Genomic DNA, 15,904 nt, shown 5'->3' with positions numbered 1-15,904 from the left:
CAAAATAGAACTTCTGAAACCTGGCAAAATGTTTCATGATATCATAAAAAAAAAATTGTGGTACAGAATGAGTCAGATGGTTTGGCCACTACTCACCAGCTTCCTCCTCATCCAGAGATACACACTTCCCATTCCAGAAAAATACCATCCATGGACTTGTTTTCTTCAGAATTTCCTCTTTTCAATTAGGCATGGAAGTAAAGGAGCAAAATGACCCCTGGAGAACATCCTGAGAGTTGTTCACAAATATGGCAAAAATTTCATTATCCTCAAGTTTGGGGTTTTTTGTTTTTTTTTTTAATCTTTAGTCCCAAGTAAATCAGTTAAAAGATCTTATTCATCTGAACTTCTAAATCTTATAGATCAGCAGTCACAAATTGTTCTTGGTCCTACTTTTTCTCTACCGTTGTCATGCCCAGAATTCCACTTACTGGAGTATAGCGATCAGAATCAAAGCAAGAAAAAGGTATCAATTGTGCCAAGGCAAGCAAATAAGACCAAGTCTGTATCATCATAGTGAAAGGGGTTTTTAAAATACATTGCAAACATATAGATTTCCTTATAAGCAGCACCTTAATTGTAAAAAATGGTTTTAGGTAGAAATGCAGCAAAAACAGTTATGTGAGAATCTTGGGCAAATAGTTTTATCATTGTGACCAAGTATACATTAAAGGGTACAAGGCTGCCAAAATTATTCTCTTAGGGGGGAAAACTTGTCTCCTGGCTTCTCTTTTACCGTAACTAATCACAGGGTTTTCATGCATTGAAAATCAGATATTCTATGCTGTTTCAATTCCTTTCCAAGTCGTGTTTATATTACACAGTAATTCTTTCCAGGAAAGTCATCTGTATACTCTTTTATTGATAATCATAACCTATTTTATGAGAAAGAGACATGGAATGTGGAAATATTTACATTGGGCAGATCAAAAATATTAAGATCATATGAAAGGTAAATGGCAACTACTGCTTTAAAACCTAATCCTACGGACTCCCTTACTTATGTAGTTGTTTAGAGGGAGAAAATAAGTTTCAGCATTTCTGCAAGATGATTCAAGGATCAAGATCAGAACAGTGTCGGGCACCATACCTGCCCCAACCAGTTGCCTCTGAATGGAGAAGAGTAGACCCAGATGTACTTCCAAGAACACACATTTGGACATTTGGCTGCTCTTTATTCTGGACTGGGTTCATCACATTCTTTTTGTTCCTCAAGCTGTTCCCTAGCCTGAACTTTTCCCACACCTGCCTGCCTCCACCTCTGCAGCGTGGCCTCCATCTTGCAAGACTACCAGCTGGAATTGGCTCCTGGGAATAGCATACCTTTCAGTCTGGTGCATACCACAACCAACTGGCCCACCCAGTTGTTCACAGCAGCTTGGCCCTATGCTACCTCCTCTTGAGAGCAGCTCCAGCTGAGGAATCTCTTTGTAGTGAGCCATCCCCACCCACTTATACCCAGCTGGTCCCAGCCAGCTGCTGCAGCTAAGCAATCAGACACTCCTCTATCCTCACATAGGCCAAACCCAAGAATGCTAGTGAAGTAAGTGGGTTACCTCTCCTTTAAGTGTTCCTAGCCTCTGCAGGGCAACCCAAGATCCATTTCTGCTTGCAGGAAGCTATGAGATCATTCCTACTTAATCTTTGATTAGACATTTAGGCCACAGCTATTAAAAACTTAACATGTGCCTTCTTTCCTCCTTGCTTAACCATGCTCTTCCAGGCTTATTTCTAAGGAACAGTAGAAAGCATTGGACTTGGAACCAAGAAATTAGGCTCCAAAAGAAGGTGACCACTTAATCACTAAGATCCTGCATTTGCTGTGAAGACTAAACAAGATAATGCTTATTAGAGAATTTAAAACAATATGAACAAAACTTGAATTGAATTTTCAAAAAGATTTCCCATGCCAAAAGAATGAAACAATGAGAGTAAATGCAAGGGTTTCTTGAAACAGCCCACAACTCTAGCTATTCTAAATTCATTAGAAATTTGTGACTTTGAGAATGGAAAAAATAGATTCCCAAACATTCATTTTTCTCCTTAAAAAAATCTTCCACTTGATTAATTTCAAATTGTCCAAATCTCAAAGAAGTGTTACTCAACAGGGACTATAGTTGGCCAGAAAACATTCCCTAAAGATTCCCACATCAGGGCTGGGATTGTGGCTAAGTGGTAGAGCCCTCACTGAGCATGTGTTCGATCCTCCCTGGGTTCAATCCTCAGAACCACATAAAAATAAATAAATAAAATAAAGGTATTGTGTCCAACTACTAACTAAAAAATAAATATTAAAAAAAAAGATACCCACACCAAATCACTGTGGCCTATGAATGTTCTCTTACTTGGAAAACTGCTCTTTTTTTTTATTAATTTAGGGAGTTTAAAATGAATCTTTGGGTATTTTTGAGGTGTGCCCTCTATTCAATGAACACTGTTCTTGTATGAGAAAGAGAGAAGAAAATCTGAGACAGAAGTGGAGAGGAAGCCATCACAGAGGCACAGACTGGAGTGACACAGCAGCCTGACACTGGAGGAGGTGAGGGACAGAACCTCCACAAGAACCTTTGAAGAAGCAAACTATGCTGACACCATGATTTCACACTCGTGGCATCCAGAAATATGAGAGAATAAATTTCTCTGTTGTTTAATGCCACCAAAATGTGTGGTAATCTGTCATGGCAACCCTGAGAATATAATACAGTGATAAAAACTCTTCTATTAGTCTATTCAGGCTGCTGTAATAAAATATCACAGACCAGATGGCTTAAATAACAGACATTTATTTCTCACAGTTCTGGAAGTTGGGAAGTCCAAGATCAAGTTGTCAGCAGATTCAGTGGCTGGTGAGGGACCAATTCCTGGACATCTTGTAGTATCCTTACACAGTCAAAAGAGAAAGGCAGCAAGCTCTGTGGTGTCTCTTCTTATAATGCCCTAATCACATCAAACTGACTCCACCCTCATGACCTTATCCAAATTTTATTACCTCCAAAAGGCTCTAAATATTATCAGACTGGGTGTTATGTCTCAGCAGGGGAAAAACACAAATATTTGATCTTTAATACTATTTCAGTGATACTTTAAGAGCATAAATTCTTCTCAGAGGGATATTTTAGTTCTCTTTTTATTAACATCATATATTCTCATATACCTTTCCACTCAGGAAGAGGTGCCTATATATTTGCCAATATGAGGTAGTAGGAAAAGCATAGAGACTTAGCATGTAACTTCTAAACATTCTTGTCTATTACTCTCGTTATTAATATTGTCACTCTGAAATTCACATATTTACTTACATAAAATAGTTATGCATATTTACATCTTTATATATACAAATAAAGAATATATAATATTCTTGTATGCCATACATATTATAATAAATAATTATATAGAGATAAACATATTCACATATGCACACACACATTAAACAATTTTTAATTGACATTCCTAAAGGTCAAAGTAGAGGAGATTAGAACTGTTTCATTGTCATGCCATCCAGAATATGGAATACTTTGATCTATAGTGCCCTGAACTACCTTCCACCAGAACAAAAAAAGAAAACAAGCCTCATGTTATCTCTCCCTGGTATGGAAGGAAAATGTTCACTGGAAAAGGTGGACTAGAGTTGGAATAGAAAAACATGATCAGGAGTATGAGGACCATGTAGGTCAACCTTTGATGAATATGCCTGAGGTACTAAAGCTACGATGAGGACTCTCTCAACTGTCATGTAGCTTCAAGTTTAATAGTGATTATTTACCTCACCTCTCTGGCTGCTGCTTCTCGCTCCTATTTTCTGGAACTTCTTTCTTTGACTGACCTCTAAATATTAAGTCATTTATGAGTTTAGTACTAGTGTCTTTTCAAACTGTATTCAAACCTAGTCAATTTCATCCAAAGACATAATATTAAATGCCCTCTCTATGCTGATAACTTCCAAACAGATATTTCTAATCCTTCTCCTAACATTTAGTGTGAGTTTGTTGCAGATATTTGTATTTCAGAACAAATCCAAATAGTTGTCTATGCTCTCCACCCTACAGTTCACTTCTTCAGACTTCTTCATTTCATTAAAATGTACCTCAATTTACCCAAAAGCTTAGGCCAAATATCTAGGAGTGCTTGACTCTTCTTTTCTTTCACAGGCAATCCATCAATAGATTTTATTAGCTCTATCTTTAAAATATTTTCCAAATCTCAACAACAGAATTTGGACTTCAACACATGAATCTGGACAGTACAAACTTTCAGTCCATAATAAATGAAGTAAAAAGAGGCAAGCAAAACTGAAGAATAAGTCAATGATTGAAATAGTTTGATCTCTCAAAAGGAGAAAAGCCAAAAAGGAAGGTGAATGAGCTTCATGCTTTATCACACATTACTTATGTTAGTGATTGATAGATAATGACTAAAGGTCAATATTTAAGTAGACTATGCTTGATAAGTTGGGATACAACTGTAATTTGAAACCACTTCGAAACACAAATAGTTAGTCATATTATAAGTATCTTTTTACCTCCTCTACTTCCTTGACCTAGACTACAATTTTTCATATAAATTTGCATGCATCTGTGTCTTACATGACCAGTAATCCATAGTTATTCCATGGAACTTCTAGTGAGTACTTGGTTGAGCCATTTAAACAACTTCCTAAGAGAAAATTAAACAAAATTTGGGTTCAAGAAACATACTTTGAAGTCTGCTAGCAGTAGATTGTTTTGTTGTTTACAATTACTCAGTATCACATTCCCCTGAAGAAAGATTCTCCATCCCCATTTATTTCCACAAAACTTGCCCATGCTTCCTGTGAAAAAAGATTCCAATATAGAGGATGTGGGCTTGGCTATAAGGATGAGGATAAGAGGATGATACATTTGGTCAGTGGGATGTCATGTCCCAGCAGAAGCTTTTAGAGTGTCATGAGTTTCTTCCAGCTCCATTGTCCTTTCCTCTTATCTCAAAAAATAGGCAAGTCTCTACCTGGTTCAAGTGATCTATTCAAGAGAATTAATCTGAACTGGTTGGTGAACTGGATTCATCATATCTTCATGGGTTGGAAGGTAAGATGTTCAAAGGGAAAGATAATGATGAAAAATATCACAAGAAGTAGAAGACTATTCTGGGAGGTTTGTGCTCAGACTCTCATTCATGAACCAAAAGACCACCTAATGTGCATCAAAATTTCACTATTTGTATGTTTTTCTTTTCTACTTACAAGTTTGGTTCTGCTATTAGGAAAGAGATTAAGCCAAGCCTATCCATTTATCAGCTCCCAACTAGAAAATATAGTTCAGAATGAATATTACCAGCTACCATAGCAAATGCATCACATTATTGCCACAGGAAAGGTACTAGGAGGGATAAGATTACCTCCCTTCTTTGACATACTAATCAAACTGTTTTTGCTCACAAAGTCTAGAAGTATGTTTTGGGAAAATTCTTTCATATCCATCCCCAAAATCCAACTAAATGAACATCTAGTGATGGTAAGTTGTGTTGTCAGTCTTACCAAAGTAGAAAATCAACAATCAATAATATGTATCATAATTTGATGCTGTCTTGTGTAAAGAGCAGAAAAAAACAAATAAATACAACTTTAAACTCTCTCCATACTGTACCTTAAAAACTTCATCACAGTAGGCAGGGATCTCTCCTAATTTTGTCAAGGACCTCAAGTGGAAGTACAAAGAAGTTCTAAAACTATCAGGAGAGCCATCGAAGCAATGTCTAGGAGATTTCCAATCAAAATGGCAGCACTACACAGTGGGGGAAATTCCTAGGGGATGTCCACTAGAACTGCTTTTTATGACCAGGCACAACAACTAGCTTTAAATTTTTATCCCAAATAATTGTTTTATCTTGGGTTGCAGAAAAAAAAAGGAAAAAAAAACCACTAAAATATAGACTTGAGAGACAGCAATTTATTTAAGAGGTAATTCCAAGAAACACTGGTAAGAGAGTGAGAAAGTGAGATAGAGGAGTAAATTAAACTAACAAATAGTTGCATATTAGATGACATTACCTCTGTAGACAAATAAATGTAAAATTTAAACACAAGACTCCTGCAGTAGCAATTTCTATTAATTTATTCATCTATTTATTGAACTATCATCCTACTCCAGCCACAATTTAGATGTAATTTTAATTGAACAATACATATATCAGCTAAAGAGGACAGTTTTGATTTACAAGTCCTTCAGCACAGTGTTTACCAAATTTGAAATTTGGTTTACCAAAATTCTCTTCTATTTTTTCTGGAGGCTTTATCATAATCTGATTTTAAGACCTCTTATATGAAAGGAGAAAACACTAAATTAAACACAAGACAGTGTGTAGTAAGAGTGCACAGACCTGAAATTTAAGAGATCTGTGTTTTAGTTCCAATAGCCCTTTCTTATAACTAATAAGCCTGGATCTGCTAAGCTTTTTAGATTTCAATTTCTTCGACTGTCTAGTTCTCTGCTTAATTAGAGTATCTCAATTAAATTATTTTATAATCCTGTGTGCAACAATAAAGGTGATATGATGTGTTTGAAGATTATTTGAAGACATATTCTTCAATTTTTGAACAGATTCATAGGAATGCATGAGAAAGATTAATGTAGAGTACCATTTAGACAGTGAGAAAGTCGGAGGCCACTTCAGTAACATAAGGGTGAAAGAAGAGACCAACACAGAGATTGTCAGTGGAAATTAAAAGTAAAAGACAGGGGGGAATGATGTATTAGAGAAAAAAAGATGTTTGCAATGACAAATGGGATCAAGGGAGCAGGAGTCACGATGTCATTTAGTTTGGGTGTCTGGGAAGAGCATAATGCCACTGACTGAATGCCCAAACACTCGCAGCACCAGTCTCCAATGCCCAGCCACCAATCCTTCTTGATTGTGTCAGAATCATGTCAAAACAGAGGAGATGAAACATGCATACACTTCAAATGGAAAGTTAAATGTACTTGTCAGACTGAAAGACATCACTTTCATTCAATTTAAAAAATATATATTGAAGATGCACCCAGAACAATGTCTAACAGATAGTAGGCACTCAATATTTATTAAATGTACTGAGTCCAATTTTTGTCATCTTCTCTGAAAAAGAAATAGGAATGCTCTGAGAAACCCTAGAGAAAAATCTTGCAGAAGAATATTTTCTACAGTATGCAAAATATCTGAATTCTCCCTTGGCAAACCTGCTTTACCAAAATGTTTCTGTCTTTGGTAAGTATCAACAGTGTAAGAGCATTTATAAAGCCATCAACTTCCTATTACCTAAATTTTAAAACTTCCTGCCACATATTAAGACAATGAATTATTTATTAACAGTAAAACTATTACAGCTAGGGACCAAAATTCAGCTTCCTTCAAAAATAAAAATTTCTACTTTTTAGCAAAAAACTATTATAACTAATAGGGACAAAATTTTCCTTTCCCTTTATTAAAGAAAGGGAAAATGTTTTGCTAAGAGAAAAAAATTGTTATGCCAAATTATATTTTTATATTATTTCTTCTAAATTCTAAAAGAAAAACAAACTCCATCACCTGCATCTTCAAAGCCAAATTCCAAATTTGCTCTTAAAATACCAATTTATTTATTTTCCATGAATTTATCTTTTCTTTTCTTGCCATCTACTCAGCACTAAATACTACTAACTACAGCCAGGTATATATGCAAGAAATAATAAACTGACATAGAGAAGCATAGAGGGAAAAAGTGGAAGCATTATTTTACTTTTTTTCTCAGCCAAGTAATTAACCAAAAATTCTAATACTTACCTCCTCATTAATGTTTAAAACAATCATTCGATATTTGGGCAAGAATATATAATTTTCTTTTTCTCACCTTCCTATCTGCACTACCACAAACTTGCCCCAGAAAAGAGTAAATATGAAAATTGGCAGTAGTAAATATGAAAATTTTAAAAAATATTTTCCAAACAAAATCCTAAATTCAAAAAGCCCTATTGTTGCAATATTTAGAAAAGTGTTCAGAAGCCAATACTTCTTCTAACCATATTAGCAAGTGGTTCTTGTTAATACTTACAAAGGCAAAATTAAAGCTTGCTTTCTAAAAGCTAAAAATAATTGTTGTGTTTTACATTCATCTTGCTTAAACAATAGGCTGCCAGAACTTGGTAGAACCTTCATAATCCCATACTAAAAATAAAATTAAATGGAAGCAGTCAGTTTCAAAAATTTTGAGATTTCTTTAAAAAGTAAAATTTGTGTTTTCCTTTTATCTCTCTTAATAGCTAGGGTTTGAATACCATACTTTTCCTGGTTATAACTCATGAATAATTCACATTAACAATAAAGGCTACCTGTGGAAGAAATAGACAGCACAACAAGAAAATCAAGTTTGTGGAAAAATGGGTTTCTGATTAAATAAAACAGATTTTAAAAAGATATAGAACTCTGGGATTTTGAGAAGGGATCAGTAATACTATTATGAAGAGTTTAAATATAAGACACCCATAAAGAAGCAAATTTGTTGGCACAAATTATCAACAGTGTCAACTTTAGATCTTCACTAGATGAAACTTTTCTGGCTGCCTGTTCACATATTTGTCCCATCAGAACACTCACTGATGGAACCAGTTTCCTTTTTAAATTATTTTTAACTATGGATGGTTCAAGTTGGCTATTTGAGAGTGAGAATATGGCAGTGATTTCAAAACAATGTAAGCAAAGTCTGTATGTCTGGATAGAATTATTTGCCTAACTGTTTTTGACTCAAATTCTGTTCTTCTGAAAAGCAAGCCAACCAACAATTCCAATGTATTATGAGTTTCAGTTAGACTGTATGGCACTAAGAATAAACTTGGAGTCTTCAAGTTATGGATTATTTTTTAACACTCTTCTCATTCTATGCTTTAATACATAACTAACTTATATAAAACATTTTAAAATAAAATATGACCTGTGTAATTTATATTTTATAACCCCATTGTGTTCACTAGGCATATATCAGTCACTTCTCAACTCATGAGTTTGTACATTCAGAATAAAAAGTGCATTTCCTTGGTAGTTTTTTTAAAATTTAGTCTTAGTTTCTTTTAAAATGAATTATCTGTCGAACAGAAGTTCAAAACAAAGGAGATTAGAAGAGAAATCACCACACATCTATTGCATCCCCTATGTTTTTAATGATATAAGCTAAAATTTGTAAATAAATAAATGAGCATTGACCCTTCTCAACTAAATATAGCCATACTAATGAAGAATATCCTAACTAGGGTTTGGGCACAATTATGTGTTGTGGAAAAGAAATGAGAAAGCAAATCTTCAGTATATCACAAGTTAGAAAAGCAACATAACAAATAACTTACTGATATTTTTCTCCTTTCTCATAACAACTCTATGTGACTTAAATGTCTAAAATCCAATATCATTTTAAAGTGATTTTATTTCAAAACATCAGTAATCAGAGTCTATTTCTGAGACATCTCATCCACTTTAATTAACCTTTTTTAAAGAATGCCAGACTGGGCTAATTTTGAGCCATCTACCTGAAACCAATATGCCAAGAGAGTAATGCAAAATAAAATATGATTTGGCCATCTCTACTCTTATAAAACTTGGAACAATTTGCACAGGGGGAATTATAACACGTTAATCATGTTTTCCTGCTATTCCAGCCTTGAAAAAGAAGGTTGTCCTGCCATTTGTAACAACATGAATGAAACTATAGGACATATGCTAAGTTAAATAAGCCAGTCACAGGGCGACAAACACTGCATGATACTAATTATATAATGCACCAAAAATAGGCAAGACCATAGGAAAGAATAGGTGGTTGTTGCCATGGCTTATAAGGGTCAGGGGGATAAAAGGGAGACTATTTCTGCAAAGGGTATAAAATTTATGTTATGCAAGAATACATCCAAAGTATGTATAGTGATACAATTCCTATTTAGATAATACAGAAACTCTCAAGATTTAAAATCTCTACTGAGTCATGCTTGATGCCACTGTACCTCTTCTATAAATTGCAAAACTTTCCAGGAAGTTTCTTTGTCAGTATAACCTCTGCTACATGGTTCATTTATTTTCTGTATCTTAATCTGAAAAGAAAAAAATAGCAGTTCAGCTCTTTTTCATGGCGCCTTGTAGGCGATCAGCTGTACCAAGATGAAGCTGAATATCTCCTTTTTGGCCACTCATTGCCAGAAACCCATGGAAGTGGATGATGAATGCAAACTTCAAACATTTTATGAGAATCGTACCCGCACAGAAGTTGCTGCTTATGCTCTGGGTGAAGAATAGAAGGATTATGTGGTCTATATCTGTGGTGGGAGCAACAAACAAGGTTTCCCCATGAAGCAGAGTGTCTTGACCCATGTCTGTATTTGTCTGCTACTGAGTAAGGGACATTCCTGTTATAGATCAACTCCAACTGGAAAGAGAAAGTGCAAATCTGTTCAAGGCTGCATTGTGAATGCCAATCTATTCTCAACTTGGTTATTGTAAGAAAAGAAGAGAAGGATATTCCTGGATTTAGGGATACTACTGTGCCTTGCAGACTGGGACTCAAAAGAGCTAGCAGAATCCACAAACTTTTCAGTCTCTCTAAGGAAGATGATGTCTGCCAATATGCGGTCAGAAAACCCTTAAAACAAGGAAATTAAAAAAAAAAAAAAAAAAAAACAGGACCAAAGCACCAAAGATTTAGTGTCTTGTTACTCCCCATGTCTTGTAACACAAGTGCCAGTGTATTGCTCTAAAGAAACAGCATACTAAGGAGAATAAGGATGAGGCTTCAGAATATGCTACACTTTGGGCCAAGAGAATGAAAGAAGCCAAAGAAAAATGCCAGGAACAAATCACCAAGAGACACAGCCTGTCTTCTCTGAGAACTTCTACTTTAAGTTTGAGTACAGTCAAAAATAAAATTTTTTAAGAGAAATACTTCCAAAAAATAGTAATTCAATTTAAGGAGTTCCCCAGGTTGTTTTAGGAATTATGAAATAATTTGTACAACTTACACAAAGTATGCAATCCATACATGCCTATATAATCTTCACATCAAAATTTATGAGACACAAAGCACAATGCATACATCTAATCAAAACCTGAATATGTAATAACTGCAGATTTGAACCCCAAATTAGAAAATAAAAACTTCTTCATTTTCATTTGTAGCCTCAGAGTTGCATCGGTAAAATTAAGCCAAGAATTGTTAGCTGATGACCAATTTCCAAGTGTCAGACTGAAGGCACTAAGCAGCTTAAGTGCTTCGTGAGGCTGCCAAATTGCAAAAGGGTGTCAGAGTAGACCGGAGGCAACGTTATAATTCAGCCACCCATTTCCTGGTAGTGAAATTTTTAAGCATTAAGAAGAGTTACCAAGGATGTATATGAAGTCTGTTTAAGAGATATTTCTCAATAGAAAGATAACCTTTGTGAGACAGTCTCTGGGCAATCTTATCACTCTAGTCTACAAGAGCACTCACTATGATTCTAACAGCAGAATGGAAAGTATGTTTTGCACAAGAATAATCATTTTATCACTTATATCATTTAGCACTCATACTGAATCCAAATATCAGTATGGATATAACTGAGTTCTTTCCTTTTGGTTTGTTTGACCCTCAGTGCTCCTGCCCAGGAAGAGAAGCATAATACACCAGCAACAGAAGTGACTAATGCTTGTAAGTGAACAGGTCACCATTTGGTTCCTATCTAGAGAGGAGGAGAGGTTAGGATAGGAGTTCCATGTTTTCTAAAGTGAATGGGTTTCTATAGGCTCTAGTCTGGGCTGAGCCCTCAGACTGGAGCTGGTATAGTCAGATTTTGGTGGTGCTTCAGCAAGATGGGACATCATGTAGACATGACTTACACAAAAGATTCTTATTATCTGAGGAATATCTGGTAATTTGTCCTCTCCTGAATCTAGTATTACCTCCAAATAACTTTACATGATCTTTTTAGATCTGTAAATTACAACAAACTCACAGAGATTCCTGAATAATACATTTGTAAATTGCCTATGAATTTTTCCTATCAGATAAAGGTAACTGAGAATCACTTTATTTTATTAAGCAGACACTTTTATAGCACATACTATGACTATGTGCCAGGCAGAATTCTAAAGTGCCTTGCAGACATGATCTCCATTAATAGCAATAACCACTGTGAGTTAAGTAATGTTAACTAGAGTTCACAAAGACACTGAAGGGAAGGGAATATGCAGTTTGCCCAAATCATGCTGCAAGGCAGTGGCAGAGCCCAGGGTTTGAACCCAGAGGCTCTGTCCCCAGAGTTCAGGCTGCTCTGCTATGTGCCTCTCAGAAGCGATTCCTGTTTTCACAAATAGCACAGCAGTTGTACAATAATTGTATATTTGAATCCATATTCTCTATCAGTAAAGTAAGGCTACTATTATCTATAAAAATTAAGTAGGCTGTTATATATAAAGCAAAATTCAGTACAGTATCTAGCACCTAGTAAGTGTACCACAAACTGTCATAAGTTTTATCACATCATTGCCAATAGTGATGTCAGGATGTCATTACACAAATAAAATTATAGTAGCTATTAGTGTCCAAGAGGACTTCTTACATATTTTTTTCAATTTGTTTTCTCATTTGATCCTTTAAATATATTAAATGGAACAAGGAATACATGATTTCTGTTTTACATATTAGAAACAAATAAAACATCATTGGGCAATAATTTGTATGGGACCTCAAAAGCAAAAGCCACAAAAAATAAAATAGATTAATGGTGTTACATTGAACTAAAATGTTTCTGTGCAACAAAGGAAATAATCAATAAAGTGAAGAGATTACCTAGAGAATTATAGAAAATATTTATGAAGTATGCATTTGATAAAGAGATAATATAAAAATGTATGAGGAAATAAACTCAATAGCAAGAAAACAAATACCCTATTAAAACATAGGCTAAAGATAGGAATAGGTATTTCTCAAAAGAAATGCCAACATATATATGAAAAAAATATTCAACAAAACTAATCATCAGGGAAATTCAATCAAAACCATAATGACACATCACCTCACCCCAGTTAGAATAACTACATTTAAAAAAAAGGTAACAAATGTTGTTGAGATTGTAGAGAAAGGGAAACTCTTGTACATTGTTAGTAGGAATGTGAATCAATACAGTAATTATGGAAAATGATATGAAGCATCCTCAAAATATTAAAAATAGAATTAGCATATGATGCTGCAATCTCACTACTGGGTATATCTAAAGGAATTTAAATTAGTATGTTAAGAGATATCTGCACTTACATGTTATTCAAAAAGCCGTAAAAAAAATGAACAAAACCCTATCATTTGTAGATCATGGATGTACCCAGAGAATATTTATGTTAATTGAAATAAGCCAGGTGCAGAAAGAGGTACACCACATGATCTCATTCATATGCAGAATCTAAAAAATGTTGATATCATAGAAGCACAGAATAGAGATAGTGGAATAAACTTTTTCCAGAATTTGTAGATAGTTGGCAGCAGGTAGAATAGAGATATATTGGTCAAAGGATAAATAATTACAGTTAGATATTAGGAATATTTTTAATTTATTTTATGTGTCCAAAATAGGTAAATATAGGAGACAGAAAGTAGATAAGTGATTGCCTGAGACAGTGGAGTGGGGTTAAGTGGAGGAGGGGGAGAGAAAAGAAGAGTAACTACTAACAGTTATAGTTTTTTCTTTATTATATGTGATGAAAATGCTCTAGGCTTGGTTGTAGGAATGGCTGTACTATCTGTGAGCATACTAAAAGCCATTGGGCTATATAAACTTTCAATGCGGGAACTGTATGATATGCAAAATGTTTACATAATAAATATGTATAATAAATAAACAAAAGCTGTTTTTAAAAAAATAATTATATATATACATATACATATAAACACACATATATGTATATGTGTGTGTATGTGTGTGTGTGTGTGTGTGTGTGTGTGTGTGTGTGTATGACCTTAAAGTTAAATAGAAAGCATGAGACCTCACATCTATGAAATAGTATGTGGGTATATAAGAGGAAAATAAAATAAAGCAGGGGCCACAGAGTGCCTGAGTCTCTGTGTGTGTGTGTGTGTGTGTGTGTGTGTGTGTGTGACTAAATTATCATGTGAACAAATGAATAAATAGATACATGATAAAAGTTGGTCTTCATTTGATCTCTTTTCCATTTAATTCAGATGAGTGCATACTATATTTCCTAAAAGTCATGGGCATACATTTTAGGTACATAAACAAGCATAACATTCACATCATTCTATTTTTATCTTCCCAAGAGTATTTCTGTTGTTACTGATGTGTATGTGGGTGTCTTAATCCTTGAGGAAGATTTAATGTAGTATAAGTTCAGCATGCTAATACATATTGATTTAGACCTTTGACACCACTCACAGAGTAAAGGCTAAAACCTTCTTTCTTTTAAAAACCAATTTACATATTATTCTTGATTGCAAGAGAGTGTTGTCCACTATAATATCCATTAAGTACAATAAGTAATTAAAATATATATGATTAAATGCATCCCCTCAATCTGGCAATAACATGAGAATAGTACCAGTTTTACTAACTTGCCTTTCTAAGGTCAATAATGTTTGGCTAGATTTGACTATTTATTTTTTATTTACTTCATTAATTATTTTTTTTCTAGGGAAAATACTACAAATAAATCATTTCTCTTTGCTGGTAAACAGTATACTTCTACATAAGGCAGAAATAAAGAAATTTTGCCTCTACTTGTGAGTTATATGTAAAATAAGTGACATCCTTTCAACATACTGTGAAATTCACATGTATTCTTAAATGAAATAGTACACATTAAGCACCTAACTTTCTACCATTTAGAAAGCAATCAGTCAGTATTGTGTCTCATTTTTAACATTATGCTTTAGAGTATTAAAGTAATATTTTTCTAAAGTCTTATGATGTGCAAGTGCAAGCAGTATCAGAAATGTTATCCAAGTGAGAGTGATCTTCACAAGGAGGTTTGTCATTGAATGTTATCCAGCATTTAGGGAAAGTTTGACATGTACTGAGCCGTAGTCTTCTAAGACAGAAAAGAAATACATATGAAGCTAGATGAAGCTAGTGAGGGTGAACTCTAAGGGTCTTGTTTTTAAGAGCACTCTGTCCCCAACCAGAGTCTATCAATTTATTGTTTTAATTTTTTTGTGTGTGTGGTGCTGGGGATTGGACCCAGGACCTTGTGCAAGTCAGGTAAGAACTCTACCAACTGAGCTACGTCTTCAGCCCCATCGAGTATCAATCTAAATGACACCAGTGACCCTAGTGTCATGGGTCCCCTGAAGATATCTGTCTATCAAACCATAGACCAGGATCCCTGTTAACAGCTAAGAGTGAAACGAAGAAGCATCTTCCATCCCACAGGCTGTGGGGCCTGTTGAAGCCTGAGTGCTGGACTGAGAAACAAAGTGGCAGTCTCTTCTTTGAGATGCTAAAGTATCCACCACGGTATGCTTATGGACAAAAAGTTCTAGGCCACTTGCTGATATCCTGCTTCAAGGTCAGAACTTTATGTACATATTTCATGTGTCTCAGAGCAGCTATCTCACTACATTCTGTTCGAAGACAGAATGTATCAAAAGCATTTAAAATTAAAAAGTAAATATTTAAATTTTTTCAAAAAGAAAATTGTAACAGTTAAAACAAGAGAAATAGAAACAAACGATTGTTGACATCTCTTAAGACTGAAATTCTGTTAGGAGTCATTTCTATATAGGTTTAAGTAGTAGCTTTGCAAATATGATTGATGATTGATTTTTTTACTGGAGATTGAACCCAGGAGTATTCTACCATTGAACTACATCCTTTTTAACTTTTTTGGGGGGTGGGGGGGGGACAGGGTCCAAATTGCTGAGCCTGGCCTCAAACTATGATCCTCCTGCCTCAGTCTTCAG

The 15,904-nt window shown here is 34.8% G+C and overlaps 1 protein-coding gene and 1 pseudogene across 1 annotated transcript in view; one reads left to right on the top strand and one right to left on the bottom strand.

Moving 5' to 3' along the window:
- Chodl (chondrolectin) overlaps positions 1 to 15,904 on the bottom strand; it is a 389,655-nt gene that overhangs the window by 231,412 nt on the left and 142,339 nt on the right. The window lies entirely within an intron of this gene.
- LOC101968619 (small ribosomal subunit protein eS6 pseudogene) lies at positions 10,129 to 10,897 on the top strand (annotated as a pseudogene).

The sequence above is a fragment of the Ictidomys tridecemlineatus genome, chromosome 3 (genome assembly GCF_052094955.1).
Source record: "Ictidomys tridecemlineatus isolate mIctTri1 chromosome 3, mIctTri1.hap1, whole genome shotgun sequence".
Taxonomy (NCBI): Eukaryota; Metazoa; Chordata; class Mammalia; order Rodentia; family Sciuridae; genus Ictidomys; species Ictidomys tridecemlineatus.
Note: the sequence above shows the minus strand (reverse complement) of the source record. Positions and strands in the feature narration are given on the sequence as shown.